We start from the raw sequence: 7,918 nt of genomic DNA, 5'->3' as shown, positions 1-7,918 counted from the left end.
CTGCAGGAACCACTGGTGGAGGGTGTGGATCGAGGCTTCTCTTGGTTGCTGTTATTGAAAACAGCTTGAATACAGATTGCTTCATTTTAATGGTTGCCTCGTTCACCCGTAGGGAATCTGTACTGGGCCAATTTGGGCGACTCTGGGACCATTTGCGTTGTCCTCTCTGGTGTCATGTCATGCTGTTCCTCCCACAAGGACGGCTTCCCCTCAGCAGAGGACGGCATCATCTGGGGGGCACAAGGCAGCTGGTAGGGTCTGCGCAAGGCTGGATCTGTGCTTTGGGATTGTTCTGTTGTCTTCAAGCCCTGGGCGGCTGTTTCCAGGGGGACATACTGCTTGGCATCACTTTCAACTCGCAAAACGTATTCTGGAAGCATCTTTCTGAGGCTCCGTGGGTTGTAATGGGTTTCTGATATTATGACAATTGCTTTCTGGCCGTGGTTGGTTAGCTCAGCTGGATAAAGCACCGTTCTTGAAGCCAAAAACACAGGCCTCCCTGACTCACAGCTCGGTGTCATGATCACGGAAGACGCCGTGTTCCTGCCAGCCTTGGAGATAAACAGGCCTGGGTTGATGCCTGGCTCCCCCAGTGAATCGCCGCGAGACCTGCAGTGAGTTACTTGACTTGTCTGCTCCTCAGCTAATTCTTTCCCAGTGGCTGGGGATGGCGATAACTTTTCTCCTGGGGCTGCCGCCAGTGTCAGAAGAGATCATGTGAGATTGCGGTAAGCACCCTAGGGCCCAGGCAGCTGCTTAGACATGGTAGCTCTCCCTGTTCTTGGGACAGGAGCCCAGACAGGAACGTGCAGGTGACTCTGGGCTCTCCCAGGGAGAGAGGGAGACACGTCTCCCAGCACAGTCCCTCTCCACAGCAGGTCAGAGTGCCGGCTTCGCGTGGCCCGAGGGAGAAGGCACATGCTCCTCCGTGGTTTGGAAATGGTTCTGCAGGTGGCCTTGCAGGTGCCTAGATTAGAGATGCCACGAGAATTCAGAGCAGGTCCAGGACTTGTCAGGGTCTGCGGTCATCAACCGTGACTCAGGACCTAGGGCGACCTGTTGCATGGTGCGGAATCAGCCAGTTGGCTAGAGCTTCCCGGCGGCATCCCAGACTAAGGACCCAGACTAAGGACCCAGAGAGAGGAAGCACAGGCGGTGGTTCCGAGTGTGGACCCTGGAGCTGGAGGGTTCTCCCACTTCTGGCTGTGTCACCTCGAGCAAGTCATTTAGCCTCTCTCTGCCTCAGTTTCCTTTCCTGTACACTGGTGGTAATCATAGTGTCTACCCCACAGGACTGTGGTAAGGATTGAATGAGAACGTGCCCGGATGTGAGAAGCAGTGCATGTAATGGCTGTTACTATGGCGACATGCAACCACTCTGACTTATGTTCGTCTTTGAACACCTCCAGCACTCGGGCCCTGGCCCCTGCTGAGCTCCCCAGCTTGGGTCCCCTGCTCTCTGGGCCACCCTGTGCACCCACACTTACCGTGCTGCGTTGTCAGCGTCTGATTTTGTGTCCGTCCCACCAGCCTGTGAGCTCCTGGGGGCCAGGCTCTGCCTCTCACCTGTGTCTGCTTTCCGGTATCCAGTGCAGTCCCTGGTCCCTCTTGGGTGTTCAATAAACATTTGTCAAATGAGAGATGATGACTTGTTGCCATGACGCCCACGGCTGTTGCCAGTGTGCCTATTGTTCCTAATCTCAAACCTTGTTGTGTCATCTTGGACTATTCACTCCCCTTCTCTGGGCCTCAGTTTTCTCATTTATGAGATGAGGGTATTAGCCTAGAATCATCTCCCAGGTCCCCGTCCAGCTTGAAGAACCTGTGATTTTCTGATTCTACAATCAACAGGTCTTATTTATGACCCTGGGCCCAGAGCTTTCCAAGAAGATCCTGTCCCCAGCGTTTTAGTGGAGGGGAGTAGAATGGCAGCTTGGGCTTTTTGGGGATGGGGGTGTGGTGGGTGGGTGGGAGGTTGAGGGGAGGGGTGAGAAATAGAGGCTCAAGGAGGAAGTGAAGTTCCTGCCGGGGCTGCAGGAAGACATCGCGAGGCTTTGCCACGAGAAGCCGGAGGAGACCGGAAGGTGAGCCCGGGTGCGAGCTCTGTCCAGGCGTGACTGCGAGCTATTAGCTGCGACTCGCCTGAGATGGGCTATCTCTGGGAAAATCATTTTAATAACTGCGAGGAAAATGGAATTAAGGATGCTGGCTGACGGCTGGCCAGGATCGGTGACCAGGCGGGGAGTTAATTTGTCTCTGGTAATGTGGCCTACTGATTATCTCTGCTCTGCAAAGTGTTTCCATTGAGGGGCCTCTGGAGATGTGGCTTCTGGGGGTTTGTGAGGCGAGAGGGGCGGGGAGCAGAGCTGGAGGTGTCCAGGGTCAGGGGAGGCCGGGGAGCCATGGCCAGGCGATGGAAGCTGAGGACAAGCCAGGTGGCGCGTCTGACCACAGTGACCACGGCCTGACCAGAGGGTCCTGGGGTCGCCCGTGAGCCTTGCTCTGGGGGAGGTCCCACCGTTGTTGGGCTCGGTGTCCACAGAGAGTGTCGAGGAAGTGACTGTAAGCGCTGCGGTGCTGTCGCACGTGGGCTTTGTCATTTCCCTCCCGTCCACAAACCACAGCTGGTTTCGATTCTCCACGTTCACAGAGGAAACTATGGCCTGGAGCATTCAAAAGTAATGAATGATACAAACTGTAATTAGGCTTGAGGCTTGCATCGGATCGCCCCCGAGCCCCCTGGTCCTTCTGAGAAATCCCCTTCTCTGAGGCTGTCTGGATTTAGTTTTTAAAAATCCACTGTTTGAGATTTAAGGACTTGCAGCGTGGGGTGGGGGAGTACCACCAGGCAGGCTGGCTGGCTGGGGGCGGCTGAGACTGACAACGTGCCCTCACGCGCAGACACACACGGGACTCGTGCAGGGTGGAGGCTGGTTGGTTGCCAGGCTCCTGCTTTCCCTGCGTGCTCACCGCGCTGGCCGCACCCTTGCTGCTGCAAGCCTCCTGCCCGTCTGGCCCCATCCGTCCACTCTCCTTTCTTTAGGCATGACTGCAAATCTAACCCTGTCACCCCCCTGTTTAAAACCCTCCAATGGCTCTTTGTCACCGACAGGCTGATGTTGCAACTCCTGGCCCAGGGGAGGCTCCTGGGTTCTGGTCTCCCATCTCCCATTCACCCTGAGGCCCCAGCTCCGTCCTGCCTGGGACCCTCCCCCTACATTCTGCTGGGGCGAGGGGCACGAGCCCCATGTCCAGCACTTGCGGAGCCCCCATCAGCTTCCACTCTCCTGCTTGCCGGCTTTCGCTCCGTATTCCCTTTGCTGGAACCAGGCTGCCTCCAGCCCTCCCCCCTCCCCACTCAGGGGCAGCCGAGCCCTGCTCACTCCTCACTGCCCACACGGCAGGCTGAGTCCCCTTACCCTAAATGCCAGGGACCAGAAGTGTTTCAGATTTGGGATTTTTTTTCTGGATTTTGGAATATTTGCATATACATAATGAGATATCTTGCGGATGAGACTCAAGTCTAAACACAAATTCATTTATGTTTCCTAGACACATAGCCTGAAGCAATTTTATGCAATATTTTAAATAATTTTGTGCATGAAACAAAGTTTTGACAGTGACCCATCACAGGAGGTCAAGGTGTGGAATTTTCCAGTTGTGGCATCATGAAGGTGCTCAAAATGTTTCAGATTTGGAGCATGTCAGCTGTCGGGTTTTCAGGTTAGGGATGCTCACCTGTAGTGGGCGTGGTCCCTCTCGTTGTTTTCTACCTGTTTGTGGGTATCGCTCCTTCACTGACTTCGAGCTCCTTGAGCCTTGCTTTCTTTTCTTTATTTTCACATTCCAAGGGCATAGGGTAGCTTGGCACCTCAGCACATATTCAAACTTGGGTGGGAAATATCTGAGGCTCTGGATGGTAGGACTGTCGGGAGAGGGTTGGGGCTGAGCAGGAGTGGGCCGTGTGCTCGCATCAGCGTGTGCATGTGTGTGTGCACCGCAGACACAGGGTGACTCGGGGCAGCCCTGAGCCCATGTCCCTCCCGAATGTGGGCAATCAGAAGCTGCCCGCTGTCCGAGGCCGGGCCTCTGAGAGGGTCTGGCAGGACTTGGGAGGCCTCAGCCCCCTGTGGGACCGTCTGCTTTACCAGTGACCTTCTGCATGGCCACAGGCAAGTCACCAAAATTCTCCTAAAGAATCCAGACAGAGGGAGCTTCGTGGGCAAAGATGCAGAGGCTCAGAGAGCAGAGCCAAGGGCAAGAACATGTTCACACACTCGTGAGTGTTTTCGCTTTCTATTGTTCCGTTCCATTACTGTTATTGCTAGTAATGGTAATGTTGAACAATCAGGGACAAAAACCTCTTCCAGCCTTCTAATTAAATCAGAATTTCTGGCAGCAGTGGGGGGCGGGAACACAGCTTGATATTATATTTTTAAAAATTAAATCAATCAATCAATTATAAGTAAGATAAATAAGCTAGTGAGAATAAAGAAAAACTCCCCAGGTGGCTGAACCTGCATCCAAGGTTGAAAACCCAGAGCTGGCCCCTCACGTCGGCTCGGGTGGGCAGGGGACAGTCTGGGGGGGTGGGGGCCGTAGTGCCATTTCCAAGGGAAGCAGCTGTCCTGATTTCAATGACTGCAGTGCTGGCCAGGCAGCTGGCCGCCTGCCCACAGGTGCAGGACGTGCTGCGGGGCCACTTCTCAATCCTGGAAGGCACAGCACTCAGGGATGGAGGGATGTGACGTCACTTACAGCAGGAGGAAACCGGGTTAGATCCAAGGAAGTGGGGGAAGGGCACATGGCTCCTAGTGCGCATCTGTCCTTTGTGACGAGGGGCAGCTGGGAACCCACTGCATCAGGGCTGTGACACTTTCGCAGTTGTCTTAAGTGGAATTGCGGGGCTCTGGGGACAGCAACCCCCCTCCCAGAACCTGAGTGGAAAGACTTTAGAAGCTGTGTGGGGCTGGCTGTGGACGGCCAGGGCGGTGGGCCAGGAGCCAGCTGGCTGCTCACGGACTGTGGACCCTGGTGGGTCTCTCCTCCTGCCTGGGCCATAGTCCCCTTCCTATCTGTGCCCTAAGGGAGTGTGGTGAGCCCCTCTGCAGGCCAGCCTGGTGCTGTGTCCGCCAAGCACGGAGTGGAGGGGTGTGACGGTGCCAGCATCCACACCGGGGGCTTGCTGTTCTGCAGCACTGGGGAGGAATTGCAGACCCCAGCCCTCCCAGCCACTGCTCAGGCTGCAGCCTCCCGGGCCAGGAACAGGGTAGAGGGAGCAGAAGACTGGGGGGCCGGGCAGGGCAGGGGAGAGGGGCTTCATGAATGAAAGCTGCTTGGGGGGCGGGAACAAGGGAGAGGGGGTGGGGAGGGCACAGAGGAAGGAAAAATGCAGTTTCATCTGCTTGTTTGTGTTTCCTGTATTTAAGATGCCGACTTCTAGCATATTTTTAAATCCATCAGACATGAAAGGCTGATTTAAATAGCCCCGCAGTGTGAAGCTGGTAATTTCACTTGCCACAATAGGGAAGCTGGCAGGGCCCTGGCCAGGATCCAGCACCTCTCCCCGCGCCAGGGAGCTGCAAGCACCAACCTCTCCCTGCGAGACTTTCAGGCCAGGTGTTCCGCTCCCTGATTGGGGGTGGCACTGCTGAGAGAGGAGGAGGGACAGGGATGGTAGGGGAAGCGGAGGAAGAAGAGGGCAGAGGGGAAAGTGAAGGAGAAAGGGTAAAGGAAGGAAATTGAACTAGAGAAATGAATTCCCCGGGCCAGGAAGACTTCCTAGATTAGCCCGTCCTGACTCCCTGTACACCTGTGTCCTCCCACTCCACTGCCGGGTCTCAGTTATGCTGGAGACGGGGGCCTTGTCAGCCACTGGACCCAGCTGCTCACCCGCATTCCTGAGGGCAGAGTGTCAGGGAGCTCACTGCCTGTGAGGCAGCCGCTCCCTTGCTGCATGGTGCTGAGATAAACTTCTCCCTTGGGATAAATGGAAAGCCGTGTGCTCTGCCATCACCAGTTATAATCCTGCCCTCTCCACTCAGGACAATCTTATGCCAAAGCTGGCCCTTCGTCCCTGATGGGGTCCCTCCTCTACGCCAGTCCTCCTATGTTACTTCCTGATCTTTACCGTACCTTATCACAGTGTAAATCTCTGTAAAACCCAAATATTCCTGGGTGCCAATTAGTGTATCTCCTGCTATAGTCAATGCAACAAAATTCCAGGAACAAAAAAAGACTTTTGTTGTTTGCTTTTGTTGTGGTTGTCATTCCACACCCTCCTTGACTGTGAATCTGGGCCAGGCCAGGTGCTCCCACTGCCATACAGGACGTGGAGGTCCGGCGCAGGAAGCTTGTGTAGGCAGTGGAGCTACACGCAGAGGGAGGTGTGTTTCCTGGCAGGGCGGAAGTGTGGGCCCCCCCACCCTGAGTGCCTCTCCCTGCAGGGTCCATGGTGGTGTCAGGTGGGGTGGGGGCCTCAGTGGAAGGAAGCCACCTGATGGCATGTTGATTTATGCTTCTGGATTTCCAGGTGTGTCTTTCACTCAAGCACCTTGAAGCCCCAAGGGCTGTACGTAAGTGAGCTCCCCTCCTTCTCACCCCCCTCATCTCGCTATTACCTGAGACAAGCACTAGGCATCTTGGAGCCTCAGCTGTTGGGGAGCAAAGATAATCACATTCTCCATTTATTCACGGAACATAAATGTTTGTGAAAGTGACTTTTTTAAAATTTTTATTATGGTAAAATGTTTATAACGTAAAATTTACAACTGTAACCATTTTTAAATGTACAATTCAATGGCATTAAGTACATTCACAGTGTTGTGCAACCGTCACCACCACCCATCTCCAGAACTTGTTCATCATCCCAGTGTGACAGTGTTTTATAAACCCCGTGTGTGAAGGTGGGTCACGCAGGAATGGGCTCTCTGAAGTCTTGACTGGGCAATGGGCTCATCCACCTGCACCTGGTGTCTGTTAAGTACGGGCCGTGGTAAATACACAGGTGGATGAATGAATGAGACCAGAAGGCTGCTGGTGAGAGCCTGTAGTCTGATGCTGCCCCCACTTCCAACTTCAAAGCAGAAAGTCTGCAACTTGGAGGAACACAAGTTTCACTTATCCTTCCTTCCTGGGGAAATGGGAGTGCTCTTACCGGTGACCCCAGCTTCTCCACTTGCCAGGAAGTATGGGATTTTCTCGCGCTTGCCTATTTTATTTTGTTTTGGTCTCTTGCTTGGGAAGGCAGATGATGATGTGATAACTACCATTTATTTCGAGCCTTGCAGCTGCCTCAGCTCTTTCCATGGAGTTTTCATCTGACCTTCACACTCGCTGTGAGGCGTAGGGCAGAGAGACAGTTTTACAGATTTGGAATCAGGCTCAGAGCATCAAGCAGCTGCAGGCTTTGCCCAGGCCTACACGACTTGTGTGCAGGTTCTTATTCTGAACAGGCCTTTGGGGCTAGGGAAGCTTTGGGTAGGACAGCCCGGTAAGGGTAAGGACGGCTGGTTTCACACCAGGAAGGAGCACAGCACAGGGAAGCATCTTTTATGCACAGAGGCCTGGAGCCCAAGTCAAATTGAGCTGTTGAGCTGCCTGCAGGTTATGGATTACGAGTGACAGCTGGGGAGGCCGCAGGGTGCTCAGATGGATGCTTTGATGGGCATCACACTGTCTGAAAGGCAATTGAATTGCAGCAGCTGGAACACGCCAACACTTTGTTTTAAAGGCCAGAAGCAGCACCTCATCTGAACCAGCGAGGCAAACCCTATGGGTCCGGCTAGGCCACAGGGGCCCAGTTGTCCAGCCTCTGGGACCTGGGGCTCCAATGGAGCTGCTCAGCAGGGGTGGGCCCTGTTCTTGAGAAATGATGCTCTGCTCTCAATCACTCCAACAAGGCAAACACTGTTTGGCA

Source organism: Lemur catta, chromosome 6, assembly GCF_020740605.2.
Source record: "Lemur catta isolate mLemCat1 chromosome 6, mLemCat1.pri, whole genome shotgun sequence".
NCBI lineage: Eukaryota > Metazoa > Chordata > Mammalia > Primates > Lemuridae > Lemur > Lemur catta.
Note: the sequence above shows the minus strand (reverse complement) of the source record.